At 28.1% G+C, this 22134-nt stretch overlaps 1 pseudogene; it reads left to right on the top strand.

Annotated features, from left to right (window-relative positions):
* The window catches only part of LOC111279460 (15-cis-phytoene desaturase, chloroplastic/chromoplastic-like), a 111622-nt pseudogene that overhangs the window by 64626 nt on the left and 24862 nt on the right, over positions 1-22134 (top strand).

The raw sequence follows: 22134 nt of genomic DNA, 5'->3' as shown, positions 1-22134 counted from the left end.
CAACCTTCCATGAGAATCGAGAAAATGGAAAATTTAAGAAAGTGATAATTATAAAAGAATAAAATGATAGGTGCAGAGACATTACCATTTTCCCCCTTTTTAACAATTGCTTTTATATAAAAAGAGGCTAACTGCATTAGCTTCTTGTCTCCTCATTCGTGCATGTGACTACTAATTAATGGTTTATGGTTTTATGCAGGAATATTGCAATCCAAACCAATCCATGTTGGAGTTAGTTTTTGCCCCTGCAGAAGAATAGATTGCACGAAGTGACTAAGAAATTATTGATGCTACAATGAAGGAACTTGAAAAGCTCTTTCCTGATGAAATTTCTGTAGATCAGAGCAAAGCAAAAGTCGTAAAGTACCATATTGTTAAAACAGCAAGTTTAGACTAAGTACATTCATTTAGAATCTCTGTTAATACTTTTTTCTTTTTTTTAAATCTAGTTCTAGTCATTGCTTGATGTATTATGTCGTGGCTGAAAAATGCATGCCGGGAATGGCTTCCCCTTATATTCAATACTGATGCATCAAAGAGTATAATTGTGCTAGAAACATGTAACATAAATATTTATTTCAAATTTTTCATGGAAGCTTTTAATGCTATCCTGGACAAACTTTCAGACAATCTCTAGACAGGATTTCAGTACCATTACATGCATATGTTTGCACATAGATGCATGAATGCATGTATCTATATGTGGAACTGTACACCTATTTTAAATGGATTGCAGGCCTTAAATCAATTTACATTCGTACCTAGGTCACTGGATTCCTTCTTAAAGTAAAAGCTGATTATCATTTCAGATCTGTATATAAAACTGTTCCAAATTGTGAACCCTGCCGCCCCTTGCAACGATCTTCCATAGAGGGGTTCTATCTATCAGGTGATTACACAAAGCAAAGGTATTTAGCTTCGATGGAAGGTGCTGTTCTCTCAGGGAAGCTTTGTGCACAGTCTATTGTACAGGTATTTTTTGCATTCTTTTGCTCTTGTCATGTTGCTCTGACTGCACTGGCATAGTTTCACCTTTTTCCCGCATGATGTTCAAATTACTAGTTGTTTTAGATGCCAAGCCTGTTGCTTTACACCATGACTGGAGAGTCTTGTAAAGGTGGCAATGAGTCCATACTTACAAATTACAAAAAGAGGGTGAAAATGGAAATTATCTGTTGTGCTTGTATCAGAACTTCTAATGTATTGAAATATGCAGGATTATGAGTTGCTTTGCACTTTGGGATAAAGAAAGTTGACAGCAGCAAGCATTCACTGATGGCCTTTAAGTTGAAGTAAAAAATTCACAAGTTACGGAGAATCATCCTCAAATCGATTGTTCAAGGCCAGTAGGTTAGTGATGTCTTTCGATAGTACAAATATATCATATACCCCTTATAAAATCTGTAAAATGTGCAAAGACAGCTTCACAAACTGCATGTAAATTCTTTTGATAGAATCTATATGATCTTCAGTTAGCCTGTTAAAGCAAAAAACAAAAGGGAATGGCAAAAGGGTGTAAAAAGGCACCTGAACTCAAACTCAAAAATCATCTAAGCTCAAAAAACATCAAAACTGATACTTTTTCGAATCACTAAAAGGTAACAATAACACATCGGCCAACAGTTATGTGGTATATAGATGTAGTGTTAGATTCTTAGTTTTATTAATCAAAGTTCAAATCCTGACAATCTCAAATAAAATATATGTATTTTTCATTGGGATTCGATCCAAATCACGATATCATTTTCTTGTTCTTGAATGGGGTTCATCAATTTTTTATTTAATTTTTTTTAGGTTTATACTTTACTCCGAGAAAAGATCTACCCGATTTTGATTTGCGCATGTAAGACAAATGACCCAATACCGCATCGTTTTGCTATGATTTCATTTCTTTTTTTATTTTAATTTAATTCTTTTTTCTTTCATGTTTTTTGCCAAATATCCAAAGTATTTTCCATATTATTCAATTGATTAATAGTTTGAAATCGTTATTATTTATATTTATAATTAAAAACAATTATGATTATGATATAGGTGGTAATCATAAATATATTACCAGCTCAAAAATATTTAGGTTGTGTTTGGTATCATTTTCAAGATTATTATATCAATTTAATCACTACATTGATCTTATTACCAAGATATTATCACTCTTGATTTGGAATCATTTTATTTGTTTTTAGGAATTAAAAACTAATATATTTGGTATTATTAAAAATCAAATATTATTTTGTTTAAAAATAGGAAAATAACTATACATTTGGTAATAATTATACAACTTAATGATTTTAATATTATTTAAAGATAATAATTTGTAAAATATTAATAATATTTTATTTATTTCATGATGAAAATAATTAAGCTATTAAATTAATAAATATATTTATTGATAGGTTTTATAATATAAAATATATATTAAAAGCATTTAAATTAAAAATAAAACTAATCTATTAAAATTATAAAAAATATATATTACATATAAAAATATTTAAAAAGCAAAAAAAAAGAATAAAAATTATTTTTGAACTTGTTATAATGAATGTTAGTTTGAAAATATAAGGATTTATAATATAAAACAATTACACTTTTAAAAGGAAAAAATTTTTTAATTCACATATTAAATAGATAATATCAATTATTATTAATTTTATTTATCACTTTATTCCAATGATAAAAATTTCTTATTCTTTTAAAGATCACTCTCTACAATAGTGATTTGATCATTCTTGATAATCCAAAATCACTGTCACGTAGGATTATCAACGCTTATCAAACATAATGATCTAATTATTATGTGTAAATCATCATAATTTCTAGCATGATATTCTGATACCAAATACCACCTTAAAGCATCTTCTCACTTATCTCTTTATTTCTTATATAACTGTTACTTAATTTTGGAGAATTATTACTCATATAGCAAGGCTTTGTTTTGTAGCAATTAGTTATGGCCCTTGGTTGCCCAAGTAAATTTTTTTCACCTTGCTGCTGGCATCAGGAGGAGAAGGATAGTGTAACGGTTGAGGACTGCTTCCTGTATGAACACGCATGATGTAGTTGATTTTGTTCGATTAGATTTCTCTAAATCTATTCATTGACCTTCTTACCTACAATAAATACCCCAAAAAAATCTAACAAACTCAAAAGAGAAATAATTAAGAAGAATATTTCATATATATTTGTGTCATAACATATAGATTCGAAAATCTATAGCTAGACTTAACAAGAGGAGTCGTTACTAATTTTTTTAACTAGGTGTGATTGGCCACCTAATGAATCTATCCTTTTAAGGAGTTCCTAGTCCCTAAAAGAATAGGTCTGGTCTACTAATTAAAACAAAGTTCGAAAGTTCGGTTATATATGGAGAAGGTTATAGTACCCCCACATGCCCATCCGAAGGATGGTACCATTTTATTTTAAATTATCTTAAGGTCTTGATGTTAATGGTCTTAAATTTAATGTTGAATATTGAAAATAACTTTTAAGATTCTCCATCAAATATTGAAAATAACTTTTAAGATTCTCCATCAATCTGATAAATTTCTTAAAAATTATAGCATCACCTTAAGAGTATTCAAGAATCCCATTTATTTTCTTGAAGAGGCTTCGTTGTCGGAAAAAGGTTTAATCATTTTTATTTTGGTTTCTTTTTATTAAAAATATATCTAATTATTCCACCATTAGGGCCTAATTAGAAATATCTTCTCTTTTAAAGTTTTAAATTTTTCACCATTTGGGCCTATTTAAAAATTCTTCATTTTGATTTCTAAATTTTTCACCATTTGGGTCTATTTAGAAAAAATTTTTTCTTTTATCTTTGGAAAGAAAATAATATGATAATTATTTTTTCAAAGTTTCATTTAAATTCTTCCACCATTTGAAACAAATTTAAAGAAATTTCTCACCTAGAGATTTCTTAGAAAATTTACCATTTGAAATTTCTAAGAATCTCATCATTGGATAATTGTCAAATATTTTCAACCAAAATTTTTTTATTATTTTTAAAATTGAAAATAAATATTAATTATTATTATTGAAACTTTCTCTAAATTATTCCATTATTTGGGACAAATTTTAAAAAAAATTTCTCACCTAGGAATTTTATAGAAATTTACCATTTGAAATTTCTAAAAATTTCATCATTGGATAATTAGTATTTACTTTCAAAATTTTTATTTTATTAAATTTAATTATGCAAAAATACTAAATAAATAAATAAGTAAAATAATAAAATAATAAAAAAAGACAAGAAAATGGCTCAGCTCAGTGGCTAGAAGGCTTAACTCAGCTTGACTGCAAAAAGAAACAGTGGTTGAGACGGCTTGGCTTCATGGCTCTGCTTAGCTCGAGCCAAGGACAGGTCCGTGGGTCGAAGGCGGGTTTAGCGCTTGGATCGGGTCAACTTGAACAAAAACATGCGGATCTTGGTGTCGTTTAACTCAAAAACAACATCATTTTGGGAATGGTATAAAAGATCAAATTGTCTTTTTCCTTCAGATTTTTTCCCCTTTCTCTCTCCTCCTTTTTTTCTCTCTCTCTCTCTAGAATTGATGGACTTCAATTGAATCATTTATCGTATTCTGAAAATCTCGTCGAAATCTACATTAGTTCACCTAAAAATTCAATCTTTGTTGGAATCTTCAATCGGATTCTGAAAAACGATCGAAAAATTTAAACATTTGCAGGAAAATTCATCGAAATATGGAAAAATTTGCTAGAATTTGGGAATTTTCCAGAAAAATTTCCAGAAAAAATCTCCTTTTTAACCCAAAAAAATTTTCAAACTTTCTAACTACTTTTGTGGCGTGTTTTTCCTCTCTACTTTTTTGTGTATCTCTCTGATCTATCTCTCTCTAATTTGTTGTATGTTAAGACTTGATTAGAGTCTATATTAGTAGGGGTTTGATCCAAAAAACCCTATATCAATAAAGTTTCTATTCCCTTTTCAATTCCAACTTCAATTCTGATTTTAACCCAAATTTAACAACCCCAAAGAAATAATCCTAAACAGATACAACCTCTTTAAAGTTTTCCTGATTTTCCATTTTTTATTATTTATTTTTTTAATTAACAAAAACAAGTAGAACCCCAAAAAAATTAAGGTGTCTACAATATATATATATATATATATATATATTGACAAAGCATTAGACGATTTCAGGGCTTTACCTAGTACATCTTTTCCCTCAACCAGTCAAAACAAGTTTTTCTATGTCGAGTCTAATAAATTTATGAGATATTACTTTCCCATTATCTCTCAACTAATTTGAACTTAAGCAACAAAAAAAAAAGCACATTTTTTTTATTATTTAAGCCAACCTTCCGTTGATTTTTCGTATATAGCTGTTAGTAACAAACAAGTGTGTTTTTTTTTTTTTTTTAAGTTGGAGGTAATATAGTAGTAAGGTACATGAACCTTGTAAGTTATATTAAAAAATTAATTAATAAAAAGTAAAAAATATGTTAACCTCTTAATATATTTATAGAATAAAAATTAATATATCAAATATGAACTCTAAAACTAATTACTTGTATAAAAATATTAAATTTGAATAATTTTTCCAACTTCATTCTTTGTTCTATGTATAATATATATATAAGACGAAGGGTACAGACTTAATCAGAAAGGCACACATGAAGAACAATGGAACATATATAGTAAGCCCTTTGTAGCCATTAATTATGACCGTGTCTGGGTTGCCCAACAATCATCTATATCAGGAGGACAGTAGGAGCTACTTCTTGCATGATGAACTCCGGATGGTGGTTTTGCTCCTATTAGATTTCTCTGAATCTCTTCATTTACCTTCTTTCCTACAATAAATCCAAAAAATAAAAAAATAAAAAAATTTTTGAACTAAAATTCAATAAGCATTCAAGTTTTTATTTTTTTTAATTAATTAAATCCTCAAATATCTAATTTCATCAACTGAATCCTTGTTAGAGGAAAAATTATTAACTATTTTCATCCAATCGATGGGTTAATTTGATAAAAAAATGTTTAAAGATCTATTTAGGTAAAATAGATATTTAAAGGTTTAATTGATGTAAAATAAAAAATTCAAAATTTAATTAATTGTAATAAAATATCATAAGTAGAAATGACTATTGAATTTTTATTTAAAGATTTTTTTAATCTTTTTACAAAAAAAACCTGACAAACTCATAATAGAGAAAGATAATTAATTAAGAAGAATGTTTCTTATATATAGTTATAACTTACCCAAGTGTGTGTTTCTGGTTGAAGTTGGAGGAAAGAGTAATGAAAGTGAGAGTAGTAGGACAAGAATAGAAGGGATGAGGGACATCTTACAGGGCATGTTTGCTGAGAAACTGCGTTCTGGATGAAGCCAATGGTAGCTTGATTCGATTGGGATTCTAACTATTTTGGAGCGCAGAAAGAGGATTTGGTACTCAATTTGGGGTCATGCGCCATTTTATAGAGCTTCCCACTCGTTCACTCCAAGTTTTTTTTTTTGAACAATTACTCGTTGTAAGTTTAGGAGAATTTTTCTTCTTCTTCTCTTTTTTGAATTTCCAAATGATGATGTCGGCCATGATATTAACGTTTAACAGTAATGAAACTTAACGTTTAACTTTGAGGAATTGCAATAATATTTTACGATAATAATTTTTTATTTTTAAAAATATATTAAATTTATTAATAATAAAAAAATTTTAAATATAAATATAAAAACAAAATTTATAATAATAAGTATGTTAATGTATAAAATATGCCTTCAGCTTCTTAATCAAGTAATTAAAAAGACTTAAAAAATTGTAAAGTGAGAATTTGAATCTGATCATTGTATGAAAAAAAATGTAAAAATATATATAAATCACTAGACACTTTTTATAAGAAAATATTATATCTTTTACATTATTAATATATTATCATATTTAATATTTTAAATATTAAAAAAATCATAAAAAATTATAATTTTTTGAATCAAAGATACATTTTAAAACAATAGAGTAAAGATTTTAATATAATAAATTGAAACCTTATAATTTTTTAAATGGTACCTTTAAATTATGAAAAGGTACTTTAAGCTACAATCATATTTATTATTTTGTTATGTAACAATTTTCAAAGAAAATAAGCATGCTTAAGTATTAAAGTAAAAAAGGTTAGAAAAATATTTTTAAATAAAAATAGATTTTAGAGCAATAGAGTAGAAAATTTGATATGATTAAATAAAATCATCTAATTTTTTACATAATAATTTTAAATTTATGAAAAATGAAAAAAAATACTTAAACTAATCATTTTAACTATTTTGGCTTATAACAATTTTCACAAAAAAATGAGCATGCAATATATAATAAAAAGAAGTTTCATTAAAAAAAAAAAAGAGAAAAGGAGGTCAATTGAATATTTGTTAATTTGTTTTAATAATTATAATACTCATATATATGTTAAACTTACATCTGCATCTTTGTGAAAATATAATAATAATTAACTTATTTATTTTAAATTAAAAATTATTTATAATAAATAAATCTAAATTAAAGAATAATATATTTGAACACAATAAATTTAAATTTGAAAGAGCCTAACTAATTTATTTGTAAAGAAATCTCAAAATTATTGAAAAATAACGTCTAAAAATTTTTCAAAATTTCAGAGAGTGCATGGCCCCACTGCTGTGTTTGTTCGCAAGCTTAATCTATTTATATAACGTTCCATTTTTAATTTTATTGAACAACTTTAAATATCAAAAAATAATAATCTTAAAGGTATGTTTTTGGCTACTAACACTTCAAATCTAATAATTTTATATTTGAATTGATACAATATGAAAAACGATGAAAAAATATAAAAATAATATGGTTTAAAATTGAAAAAAACTTGTATCAGTTTAAAAAAATAAAAAATATGCATATTTTATATTTAACGCACCAATATAAATTGTAATATTATAATTTTTATATTTTTATATAAATTTATCATAAAATAAATACGAAATGAATACACGAATTCACTTCTTTTTATTCATTTTTAATTTGTTGCTTCCCTTTTGTCTTGTACATAATCTTTATATACTATCTTAGCTTGACATATTTTGATCTAATTTTTAAAATTTTGTTGTAAATTATTTTAAATATTTTATCAAATTAAATTTTAATAAATATATTTTAAAATTACCTCCACTAATATCAAAGATCAAGATCCTATAACATTACTATAATTTGGTTTACCGAAGCTTGGTTGTCAATTTTTTTTTCTTTCTCAAATGCAATATCCTTAAGTAATTGATGCTCTAAAGTTGGCCAATGCCTTAACACTTAATTTGTCATACATTTTGGCTTCCTCCCAACTTAAACGTAACAAAGTCTTCGTTACTTTTTTTTTTTTTTTTCACAGAGATAAACAATTTCTTGGAAGAGAAATGTTGTTGTTTATATACAAAAAAAAAAAAAAACAAATTGAGAAAATCATTATTTTATTCTAGCTTAAATATTTTATTTTCTAAGTAATGGAAGTAAATTGTATCAGTAGTATGTGGTCATTTCTCATGTTACATTTTATTAGTATTCTATTTTTTTGGTTTTGGTATTTTGAATTTATTTCAAATTCATTCATATTTAATAAATTTTCACATATATTTTACTAGTCAATTTATACACTTTTTTATTTCCTTCTTAAATAACATTACCAATTTATCATGAGTAAATTGCACATTAATGTAGATACCCAATTTTATTCAGGATAATTCAATTTTGATCCATTTTTATGCTTGATTTAAATATTTAACTATTTACAGTTCTGTTATTTGATTATATTTAGAGTTTTACTTTATTCAAATTAAAGTATTAAAATTCTTCTATCAAGCAAGTTAAATTAATGCAATCTTTAATTGAAATTTGTCATAATTGTGTTTGATGTTTTTCCTTGATTTTAGGATAAAGCTGAACAGGAGGTTAAAGAAGCTTCATAGAATGAGCTATATAGGAGATTGCAGTGATAAAAAAAAAATCATATAAGGGTTTAAAAAAATAAAAAATATATGTTTTATATTTGATGTGTTGATACAAATTATGATATAATAATTTTTGTATTTTTTTTATGATTTTAATACAAAACAAATATAATACGAATACACAAATTATCACTTTTTTAATTTTTTTTTAATTTGTTGCTCCCTTTTGTCTTGTATATAATGTTTATATACTGTCTTAGCTTGGTGGGTTGAATATTTTATCACAAGTATGCAGATTATATATATTATCCACTACTAAAAATTGAAAAGCTCGTGCTAAAGTTTCCATCTTTATTAATTCAATATGTTTTTCTTTCTATAAACAATGTTAGTGCCCTTAGTGGAGTGAAATTGCAAAATGGGAGCGCAACACCTAAAGAAATTTCTTTAAAAGGCATTGGTATGGGGATTGAAAAAAGATTGTAAGTATTAAGATTTGAATTCATACTTACTAAATGTTATTTTTTATGAATGATTATATGAACCAATCAAGTTAAATCTTGGATTCTCTATATATTTGATAATTGAATTTATCAAGATTAAATCATAATTATTGAAATTATAAGAGTTTACAGTCTATCAATTTATATTTGACATGATAATACGGTATAAAAAATGATGTAAAAATATCATATATGGATTTAAAAAAATAAAAATTATATTTTATATTTAACGTGTTGATACAAATTATGATATAATTATATTTATATTTTTTATAATCTTAACATGAAATAAATATGATACGAATACATGAATTGTCACTTCTTTTAATTTATTTTTAATTTGTTGCTCCTTTTGTCTTGTATATAATGTTTATATACTGTCTTAGCTTGGTGGACTGAATATTTTATCACAAGCTTGCAAATTATATATATTATTCGCTATTAAAAATTGAAACGCATGTGCTAAAGTTTCCATCTTTATTAATTCTATATGTTTTTCTTTTTCTATAAACAATGTTAGTGCCCTTAGTGGAGTGAAATTGCAAAATGGGAGCGCAACACTTAAAGAAACTTCTTTGAAAGGCGTTGGTTTGGGGATTGAAAAAAAATTGTAAGTATTAAGATTTGAATTCATGCTTATTAAATGTTATTATTTATGGATGATTACATAAACAAACCAAGTTTAATCTCAGATTCTCTATATATTTGATAATTGAATTTATCAAGATTAAATCATAATTATTGAAATTATAAGAGTTTACAGTCTATCAATTTATATTTGATATGACAATTTTATATTTGACACAATAATATGATACAAAAAGTTGTGTAAATAAATAAAATAGCATAGTTTAAAATTGAAAAAAATCATACATGGGTTTAAAAAAATGTGTCACACATTGTGATACAATATTTTTGTGTTTTTATGAGTTTGACACAAAATAGATATGATATGAATACACAGATTGTCACTTTTTTTAATCTTTTTTTAGTTTGTTGCTCCTTTTTATCTTGTATCACTATAAGGGTTTTGGTTTTTAGTGACGTTTTTTTCAACGTTTAGCAGTGTTTATAAAAGCCACAAAAAGATTTGCAGCGTTTATAAACGCCACAAAAAGATTTGCAGCGTTTGTGAAAAATACCACGCAGAGTGCCGGCTATTCATGTGTCACAGTAAATAGCGGCGTTTTCAAAAAAATGTCTTAATATTAGCAGCGTTTATATATAAAACGCTACCATTTTAGTAGTGTTTCTATCTTTGAGACGCCGCTAAATTAGTAGCATTTTTATGAGGAAAAACGCCATTGCTTTTGTGGCATTTGTAACTAAAAACATCACTACTTTAGAGGCATTTGAATTTGAAAATGCCTCTATATTAGTGGCGTTTGTATCTTTTAGTCGTTGCTAATTCAGTGGCATATTTATGAGAGCAATGTCGTTGCTTTAGTGACCTTTTTATGAGAAAAATGCCACTTAACAAGCGGCATTTACTGGTAAGAGCATTGCTACTTATAGTGGTGTTTTATGCTACAAATGCTACTAAATTATTCATTTAGCGACCCACGATAGATGCAAACACCACCATTATGTAAAAATTTTGAGAAATAAATTTTAGTGAATTCTTGTGAAGTTGAGAGGTTTTTGTGAATCTGAACCTTTGTTTTTCAAACTCAAATTGTGAATCTTTGAGTTCCCATTACAAATTTCATTAGATCTTATCTACGACTCCTCTAGACATGATTGTCGATGAGCCTTTTATTTTTTCAAAGTTGTGGTGTCTCTATTTAAAGGAGCAATTTATTTTCCAAAGTCGTGGTGCCTCTGTTTAGAAGAGCAATTTATTTTTTCAAAGTCGTGGTGCGTCTGTTTAAAGGAGCAATTTATTTTTCAAAGTTGTGGTACCTCTGTTTAGAGGAGCATTTTATTTTTCAAAATTGTTGTGCCTCTGTTTAGAAAAGTTTTGTTTAATTTAAAAAAATAAAAAAAAACAAAAATAAGAGAAGTGTTGAGTTGAGTCTTACTTGGGTGTCTACGTCTTTGCACAATTCCTGTTTCATAGAAAAATGTGCAAAAAGGGACAGTTATAGACATCTTAATTAGTATGGGCCCAAGCCTATTGGGCCTGGTCCAACAGGGTTTGAACCTAAGCCATTAGGCCTGGTCCAATAGGGGCAAATTGGCTCAAATCTTTTATTAGTTTATTTTTTATTCTAAATTTTATTTTAATTATTCATCTTTTTATAAATATTATTTTAGGTGATAATAATTAAAATTAAAAAAAAAAAAAGAAGAAGAGGAAAATTTATCGTGAATTATGGTTGGTAGGATTGGATTAGGACTCAAGGATTGATAATCCTGAATCTCAATCAAAGAAGGAATTAACATTAATTAGAAACTGTTCTAATCAATACCTATAAATATGGGCTAGGACACAGAATGGGAATAGGGGATGAAACAAAGAAAATCATAAAAAAATAGAAGCAAAAAAGTGTTGAGAAAGACAAAAACCAATCACAGAAAAAACACAAAAAGCAACACACACAAAGAAAATAAAAAATGAAAAATCATAGAATCACATCAATCAAAAAGTTTTTTTTGAAGATTTTTTGGTTTAGGGGAAAAAAGAGATTTTTCTAAAAAATTATGGAAAATTCCTAGATTTTGATGAAAATTTTTAATTTTCGGTGAATTTTTTGGCACTGGTTGAATTTTTTAGCGAAAAAAGAGATTTTTCTAAAAAAAATATGAAAAATTCCTAGATTTCGATGAAATTTTCCAGTTTTCAGTGAATTTTTCGGCACTAGTTGAATTTTTGGTGACTTTTTCGGCACCATTTGAATTTTTTGGCAAGGAATTTTAGAATTCGATGAAGATTCTAGTGAAAGTTGAATTTTTTGACGATCATTTAGGGACCCAACCCAGATTCCGATGATGTTCCCCATAATTCGATTGAAGTTCAACCGGAGTTTGGTTAGAGAGAGAGGGAGAGAAAAGAAAAAAGAAGAGAAAGAAGGGGAAAGGAAGATTTGAAGCAAAAAAGTTAAGATTTGGCCTTATATAGGGCCTCAAAACGATGTCATTTTGACGTTAAGTAACTTCCTAGGATATGTGCGTTTTGCTGCTGGGTGACTTGACCCAAGCACTCAACCTGCTTCAACCTATGCCCTTGCCTTTAGCTCTAGCCAAGTCGCAAACTGAGCCGCCAAGCTGCACCTCCGAGCCACCTTTTATTTATGAAGTCGAGCCATTTTGTGGTCGTAAGCCAAGCTATTTTTGGTATTTTCTTTGGGTTTTTTTTTAATTTATTTTATGTGTTTATTCTATAGTATTTTTGCATGATTAAATTCAGAAAAAAAGGAGAAAAATAAAAAAAAGGTAAAAAATAAAATAAATTTTAGGAATAAATATTAATTATCCAATGATGAAATTTACAGAAATTTCAAATGATAAATTTCTATAAAATTTCTAAGTGAGAAATTCTATCTAAATTTGTCCCAAATGGTGGAATAATTTAGATAAATTTCAATAACAATAATTAATGTTTATTTTCAAACAAAAAAAATATAAAAAAAGGAAAATATAAATTTTGGAATTAAATACAAATTACCCAAGGAAGAGATTCTTAGAAATTTCAAAATGATAAATTTTCTAAGAAATCTCTAGGTGAGAAATTTTCTCTAAATTTGGTCCAAATGGTGGAATAATTTAGATGAAATTTCAATACAAGTAATAGATTCTTTTCCAAATAAAAATTTGGATTGAAAATATTTGATAATTATCCAAGGATGAGATTCTTAGAAATTTCAAATGGTAAATTTCTAAAAAATCTCTAAGTGAGAAATTTTCTTTAAATTTATCCCAAATGGTGGAATAATTTAGATGAAATTTCAATAAAAATAATTGTCATATTATTTTCTTTCCAAGAAAGAAAAAAGGAAATTTCTAAATAGACACAAATGGTGAAAAATTTAAAAATAAAAAAATAAAAAAAAGAATTTCTAAATAGGCCCAAATGGTGGAAAATTTAGAAATTCAAAAAAGAAAATATTTTTAATTTGACCCAAATGGTGGAATAATTAGATATATTTTCGATAATAAAAAAATAATTAACCCTTTTTTCGATGACAAAGCTTTTTCAATGAATCAAATGGGATCCTTGAATACTCTTGAAGTCAAGAAATATTTTTAAAGAGTTCTACCAGATTGATGAAAGAATCTTATAAATTATTTCCAATATTTCAACGTAAAAATTTGAAACCATTAGACTCAAGACTTAAGGATAAATTTAAAATAATATGGTACAATCCTTTGGATGGGCATGTGGGGGTGCTATAACCTTCCCCACATGTAACCGAACTCTCAAACCCTGTTTTGGTTTATAGACCCAAACCTATTCTTTTAGGGACTTTAGTCAAGCTTAGGTGCTCCTTAAGAGGATAGATTTCTTAGGTGGCCAATCACACCTAGTAAAAAAGATTGGTGGCAACTCTATTCATTTATTAAGTCTAGCTATAAATTTACAGATCTATATGTTATGACAATCTTTTTATCAAGATAATCTTATCACTTGTGATTTGGAATCACTTTATTTGTTCTTAGGAATTAAAGATCACTATATTTGGAATTACTAAAAATCAAATATTATTTTATTTAAAAATTTGAAATAACCATATATGTTGTAATAATTATACATGTTAATGATTTTAATATTGCTTAAAGATAATAATTTGTAAAATATTACTAATATTTTATTCATTTCATGATAAAAATAATTAAATATATTTATTGATAGGTAAACTAATTTTTATAATATAAATTATATTAAAAGCATTTGAATTAAAAAATAAAACTACTCTATTAAAATCATAAAAAAGAAAAACAAAAAATATATTATATATAAAATATTAAAAAAAAGTAAAAAAAAAGCATACGTTATTTTTGAACTTGTTACAATGAATGTTACGTTGAAAATATAAAAATTTATAATATAAAATAATTACACTTTTAAGTGGAAATAAGTTTTTAATTCACATATTAAATGGGCAATGTTGATTATTGTTAATTTTACATATTATTTTATTTTGTGATAAAAGTTTCCCATCTTTTTGGATGAGAATTAGATCACCTTCCAATGCAATGATTTGATCACTTTCAGTGATTTAAAATCACTATCAAATAGGATTATCGAGTGTTATCAAATATAATGATCTAATCATTATGTGTAAATTATCTTAATTTTTAAAGTGATCATCCTCTACCAAATGCCACCTTAAAGCATCTTCTCACTTTTTTATATATATACTACTTAATTTTAGAGAATTATCACTCATATAGCAAGGCTTTGTTTTGTAGTAATTCGTCGTGGCCATTGGTGGCCCAAGTAATTTTTTTTCTCTTTGCTACCATCAACCGGAGGAGGAGGATAGTGTATTGATTGAGGATCGCTTCCTCCATGAACACATGATATCGATGGTTTGCTTGATTAGATTTCTCTAAATCTCTTATTGACTTTCTTTCCTACAATAAATACCTAAAATAATTTTTTTTTGACAAACTCAAAAGAGAAATAATTAAGAAGAATGTTTCATAGTTTTTTTTTACTAAAAAGTAAACAATGTTGGGAATAGTGACTTAAATCTCATAATAAATTTATTTGTGATTGGCTAAATATTGCTTGATGGATAAAAAGACTTGCAAAAGAAAATTTTTAAGAGAAAATGGATTCTTAATAGGTAGTTGAACTTGTAAAAGAAGAATTTTAAGAGAAAAGAGATTCTTGATAGGCAAGTTAGTATGCTTATAAATAGGTGAAGTCTCTATAGGGTTAAGTGTCATAATATTTAGATATAGGGATTTATCGCTAGACATTGACTTAAGAAGTCACCACCAATCTTTTTTACTAGGTGTAATTGGCCACCTAGGGAATCTATCCTTTTAAGGAACTCCTAAGCTTGACAAAGGTCCCTAAAAGAATAGGTTTGGGTTTACTAACCAAAACAGGGTTCAGGAGTCAGTTACATGTGGGGAAGGTTATAACACCCCCATATGCCTATCGAAAGATGATGCCAGCTTGATTTCATGTTATCCATTAAGCCTTAAAAATTTTACCAAGTATTTAATTATTGGAAATTATCCTTAATTGACTCCAATACTTTTGGCAAAAAATTAAGAAAATTCTTTAACCTCAAGAGTATACAAGAAAACTATTGTTTCACTTGCAGAGGCTCCATCGTCTGATGATTTAACATTAAAAAAATTTTTAAGAAAAGAAAAGGACCAAAGGAACTCATGCTTTTATACAAAGAAAATTGATACTTTCAACTCTTCCTTTAAAAATATTTTTTTCAAATTTTATTTTTAAGGAAAATTGGTACTTCCAACTTTTCCTCAAGAAATGCTTTTTTTGAAAATTTTATTTCCAAGGAAAATTGATACTTTCAACTTTTCCTTTAAAAATATATATTTTTTAATTTTTATGTTCAAAAGAAATTGATACATTCAACTTTCCTTCAAAAAATATATATTTTTAAAATTTTTATTTTAAAGAGATCATTGAAAAATTAAAGGATGTTTAATTAAATAAATAACTTATTTTAATTTAGTCATTAAATAAATAAAAGAAAAAAATCAATAAATAAATAATAAAACTAAATGAAAAAGAAAAAAATGGAAAAAGGAAAAAAAAAACCATTGGCGCAGTTTAGCTCAGCTGAAATGGCTCGGCTTGAGGCACAAAGACTGGCTCAAAAGTGCAGCTTGGTGGCTCAGTTTACAGCTTTGCTCAGCTGGAACCCAAGTAGAGACACGGGTTGCCGATTCGGGTTGTGCTATGGGTCGGGTTGTCCGCTTGAAAACGCGCAGATCTTTTAGGATTAGTAAGGCCAAAACGGCATCATTTTCAATGGGTATATAAGGCTAATTCTCAACCTTTCCAGCAGAATTCTTTTTTCCCTTCTCTCTCTTCCCCTTCTTTCCTCTCCTTCTCTCTCTACCCAGATGAACATCGGTTGAATCTTCATCGGATTTTGGAAAGTGTCACCAGAATCTAGGTTAGGTCATCGAAAGTTCGTCAAAAAATTCAGCTTTCATCGAAATCTTCACGAATTCTAGAATTCCTTATCGAAAAATTCAAACGGTGTCAAAAAAGTTGCCAAAAAATTCAACCGACACTAAAAAATTCATTGAAAACTGGAAAATTTCTAGAAATTTTTCAAACAAAAAAATCACCAAAAAAATTCAAAAAATTCCTAATAATTTTTTGACCACTTTTGCACTTTTTAAATATTGTTTTTTTTTCTTTTGCTTCTCTTTTCTCTATTTGCTTTTTGTTTGTGATTTTTTTATTTTTGTTTTTGTATTTTTTATTTCTCTTCTCTGTGTGATTTCTCTGTAATCTTTGTGCTAATTTATAAGAAAATTTAGAAGAATCCCTGATTAACTCAACCTTTGATAAGATTTTGATATTATCAGAAACTTCAAATTTTCCTTAAACAAATTCAATCCCTTAAAAAAACTACAAACATGCATTTACACAGCAAAATTTTATCTTTTCCCTTTTTTTTTCTTTGCTAATACCTAAAATAAAATAAATAAGAATAAAATAAAATAAAATAACAAACACTTAGGCCTAACTACTTGGCCCTATTGAACCGGGGCTACGGGGCTTAGGCCTAAATCTTATCAAACCAGGCCCAATGGGCTTGGGCTCAAATCGATTAGGGTATCTACAGCTACCCCTCTTTGCATATTTTTTGTGAAACAAGAATTGTGCAAAGATGTAGACACCCAATCAAAGCTCAAACCAATATTTCTCTTTTTTTTTCCTTTTTTTTAAATAAATAAAATTCCTCTAAACAGAAGCTTACAACTTTTGAAAGAAATAAATGCTCTTCTAAACAAAGGCACCACAACTTTGAAAAATAAATTACTCATTAACAATCATGTCCATAGGAGTCATAGATCAGATCTAATAAAATTTGTAATGGAAACTCAAAAATTCACAATTTGAGTTCAAAAATCAAAAGGTTCAGATTTGTAAAAATTCACTGAAATTTGATTCTCAAAATTTCAGTTTCACAAAAGTTTGATTTGCAAAATTTCAAGATTCGTATTTGCAAATTGCAAGACCGTCATCTAACATTTCTCATTCAAATTTTGGAGATTCACATATAGAAGTTCGAAGCTTCTCACTCAAGTTCAAAGGTTCACCTAAACTTAGGATTCACATCCAAAAAGTTTAAAGCTTTTTGTTTGAATTTTGGAGATTCACATCCAAAAATTCAAAACTTTTCATTCTAGTTCGAAGATTCACATCTGATGAAATTTAGGGTTTCACATCTCAAAGATTCTCATTTGAAACTCAAAGATTCTCACTTGAGTTCAAAGAGTCACATTTGACCAATTTTGGGTTTTATACCTCAAAGATTCTCTTTTGAAATTCAAAGATTCTCATTTAAGTTAGAAGATTCACATTCAACCAATTTTGGGTTTTATGCCTCAAAGATTCTCATTTGAGTTAGAAGATTCTCATTTGGAAACGTCTTAAAGATTTTCATTTAAGACTCAAAGATTTTCATTTGAAGATTTTTTAAAGATTCTCATTTAAAGATTTTTTAAAGATTCTCATTTAAGAACTCAGGACTCTTATCAAAAGATTCACAATTTCTTTTTAAGGTGACTTAAAATTTTATATGTCATGATCAAGGATGCAAGTGCAATAATTTGAATTCACACAATAATGTAGATGCCATATCCTCAATCATGATTTTAATGTTTGTTGGCTGATGTATGTCAAAACAAACCTTTAAATATTCATCAAATCATGTACATGTACTTTTCAAATGACAAAGCAAATATAATGTATGTGATATAGATAAATGTCATGAAATTCTAATTATTTGTGGTAATATGGTTCTCAAGACCCGGCCATCTCACCTTTCACAAGTTTCATCAACTGATCTTCATTATTTTCATCACGTAATCACTATTCATAGATTTCTCAGTAGTGACTATTTCAAAACAAATTTTATCCATTAATCCACACTATTTTCATCTTTTGATCACCATTCATAGGCTTCTCAGCACTAGCAATTCCAGAATGAATTTTGTCCATTGATCCTCATTATTTGATCACAATACATAGGTTATATCAACCAATCTATCTCCATATTCTTCTCTCGATCACATCATCTTTTTAGATTTTTGCCCTCTATTCATCTTGTTGAGTGATCCATCACCATGTTCATCATTTGGCCATCCCATGTGTCTTTTTTCAAGTTTCTACCATCTCTTCATCATTTTTGCCTTCAATCATCCTAGATTTTTTTTCAAAGGAATGCAAGAACCTTTTAAGCACATATTCATTCATTCATTATCATTTTAAATCTTGACAAACACAATACAATCATACATTTTCTTGATTCATTCTAGGGATGTGAGAATAAAAGAGCACAAGGTGCACTAGGAGAAAAGCAATGAGACGTGAGTCCGATACAAAAGCAAATGGGGAAAAAAAGAAGTTGGATGTATGTCATTGGGACAAATGAATATTCTAACAATTTTGAACATTAATCCAAGATTCTTTTTCAAAAACTCATTCCATTGACTGTCAAAATCATTTTGAGCTCATCAAACTTTACCCCAGCTTTGGAAAATCTTTAGATGCCTTAATTTTCTATATGTTTGAACTGTTCATCCAACTTTTAGCTTAGAGATTTGTCTACCCAAGTCATCCTTTCGAGTTTTCAGTTTGAGTCTTCCTTTTTCTCCTTTCATCTTTTTTCATTTTTTTTCATTTTTTTTTCATTTTTTTCTTTTTTTTTTCATTTTTTTCATTTTTTTTTTCATTTTTTTTCATTTTTCAATTTTCATTTTTCTCTTTTCTCTTTTTTTTCATCCTTTTTTCTTTTTTTCATCTTCCATCCACTATTAATATCTCTCACACATTAATCTCTAAAGCAATATAGCATGATTCAATTATTCCATCATAAGCATGCCTTTGCCCAACATATGATCATTCAATTTGAGCATTCACACTTGATCAAACTGGACTTTTCAAGGTTGTAATGTAGGGCATGGTGAAGGTCATAAAAAAATGGATAAAATAGGCTCAAAACATGTGTTTAAAGGTTTCATAAACAAAAGATCATTTATTATTTAATGCAACTTGGTATTTTGCCCCATTCCACATTATTCCACTATTTTTTTTCTTTTTCATCGATCTCATTCTTCACAAAAGGATTCCTTTATTTTACCTTAAATCATGTATGGCATTCATCTCTTTTTTTTTCTCTTTTTTCTTTGTTCTGCTTTTTTTTTTCTTTTTTTTCTATCTTTGAGACCTTTTAAGATTTTTTTTTTCCAAAAAAATGCCCCCGGTGTAGAGGGTGATCCGTGGTTAGGGTTCTTTAGAAAAAGAAATCATAATGGGCTCAAAGGGGTAACAATGAATGGTTTTTTGAATGGTAAAAGAAAGATGGCCATTTTTCATCTCAAATGTGAATGCTTTCTTTGAAGATCATTTATTGCACAAAAACAAGCTCATGGATCTTTATAACAAACTGTACATCTTCATGACATACCCATCTTATATCTGTCAGCAATTTTTTTTCACTCAAATAATCTCTTCAAATCAATGTGAATGAGTTCTTAAAATTAAATTCCATAATTATTGTTAGCATCATTGTCTAAACATTCATCATTAACAATAGGAATGGAAATGAAAAGTTATGAAAGGTGACAAAGCATGAAAAAATGGTTAAATGAAAGAGAAAATGTAATGAAATGCATTATCCTTGCCTTTTATTAAAATGATAACAAATGAAATCCTATTGCATAAAAGAAATCCTAACATTACTTTAATAGAAATCCTAAAATGACAAGTAGCTTCAACCAGCCTTAACATCATTTTCTAGAATCATGCCCTTATGCAATTAGGTGAAGAATTTTTATTGACATCTTGCCCTCTGATCATCGAAACTCACTAAGCCTTTCTAGATCAAACTTTGCACTTTATGTTTGAAAGCAGGGTAAGTTTTGATAGAATGACCCACATTCCTATTATGATAATTGCACATCGTATTAGTGTCATACCATTTTGGATAGGGTGGCTTTAATGGTTCTAGAATAACTGGAGATACCAAATTATTCTTGACCAGTTCTAAGAATAACTTAGTATAAGTCATGGGGATAGGGTCAATATGTGCCTTTTCTTGATTATCTTGAGATCTCTTTGAACCACTTACTTGGTTGTTAGGCTTTGAAATTGATGTAGTGATATGATGAGAATCATATGTAGGTATTTGAAAGATTGATTGATAAGTTGGTAAGTAAGCTAGTTATGGATATGATTGGTAAGGGTAAGGTGAGATATTGTTCATAGCAGGATAGTATAGGGCGTAACCTTATGGTGGATAAGGTTGATATCCCCTGAACTGTCTATTAAGGCTCGCAGCTTGAGCTTCACTCTCTTTTTTTTCTGGCAGTTGTTTGGTTTCCTCTCTTTTCAACTTGTAATTTTTAATGGCATTCTTAATGATTTCAACTAAGATTACCATGTCGATGAAATTTTTCATGGCATTCCCTATCATCTTTTCATAATAGGGAGATTTCAAAGTGCTAACAAACAATATCGTGGTCTCTTTCTCAGTTAATGGAGCCTGTACTTAAGAGGCTATGTTCCTTAATCTCTGGGCACATTCCTTGAATGATTCAGTTGCTTTCTTCTCTATATTTTGTAAAGAAAGGTGATCCTAGGCTAAGTCTATAATATGCCGATACTGACTAATGAAAGCATGGACCAGATCACTTTAAGAATGAATGCGAGTCTTGTCTAACTGGACATACCACCTAGCAACAGAGCTCATGAGGCTGTCTTGGAACACATGCATTAATAGCTTCTCATTATTAGGATGGGCAGCCATTTTTTAATAGTACATGGTAATGTGGGTCTTCAGATATTTTGTACCATCGTATTTTTCAAACTTTGGCACTTTGAACTTTAGAAGAATAATAACATTCGAGACTAAATAGAGCCCAGTTGCATTTACTGAACCATAAAAATCAACTCTTTCCACTAGTTATAGCCTTTCTTTCAGCATACTACTCTTTTGGTCAGTTTTTAAGTCCCTCAATGACTCACCCCCTTTTGATTTTGACTTTTGTTTCTCCTTTGGATTGTCTAAATCAAGGACCTGAATTGGTTTTACTACATTTTTTATAACTACAGGATTTACATAACTTTGATACTATACAAGATTTGAAATTGATGGTATTCCAAGGTATGTGTACCATACAAGATAGATGAACTGCTATGATTATGGACCTTGTGCTGGTTGGGCTTGATGTGGCCTAAAACCATAAGGGCACAGTGGGTCATCCTCTTCTTGTGAGGGATGGTCTTGTTGGCTAGCATTCTCCTTTATTGCCTTCCCCTTCTTTAACTTATTCAAAGCCTATAGAATTCTGTTTAATTCCCCTGCAAACTTCTCTTGGGCTTTCTCTACCCTCTCAAGACGATTGAAATTTTCTTGTTTCATCTGTTTGGCTCGAGCCCTTGTATTATATTAGTGAGTAAGGTTGCTTGGTGGAGCTATCCTTGAACCTTGAGCACCACAATTATGATAAAAAAAATGTTATGCTTTATGCATGATATGTTGATGCATGAATGAAATGTACATTTTTATAGATGAAATAAAAATGACGCAAAT

Source organism: Durio zibethinus, chromosome 27 (assembly GCF_047325235.1).
Source record: "Durio zibethinus cultivar Kanyao isolate XHJ-2024 chromosome 27, ASM4732523v1, whole genome shotgun sequence".
Taxonomy (NCBI): domain Eukaryota; kingdom Viridiplantae; phylum Streptophyta; class Magnoliopsida; order Malvales; family Malvaceae; genus Durio; species Durio zibethinus.
The sequence above is the reverse complement of the archived record's forward strand: the minus strand, read 5'-3'. Positions and strand labels throughout refer to the sequence as shown.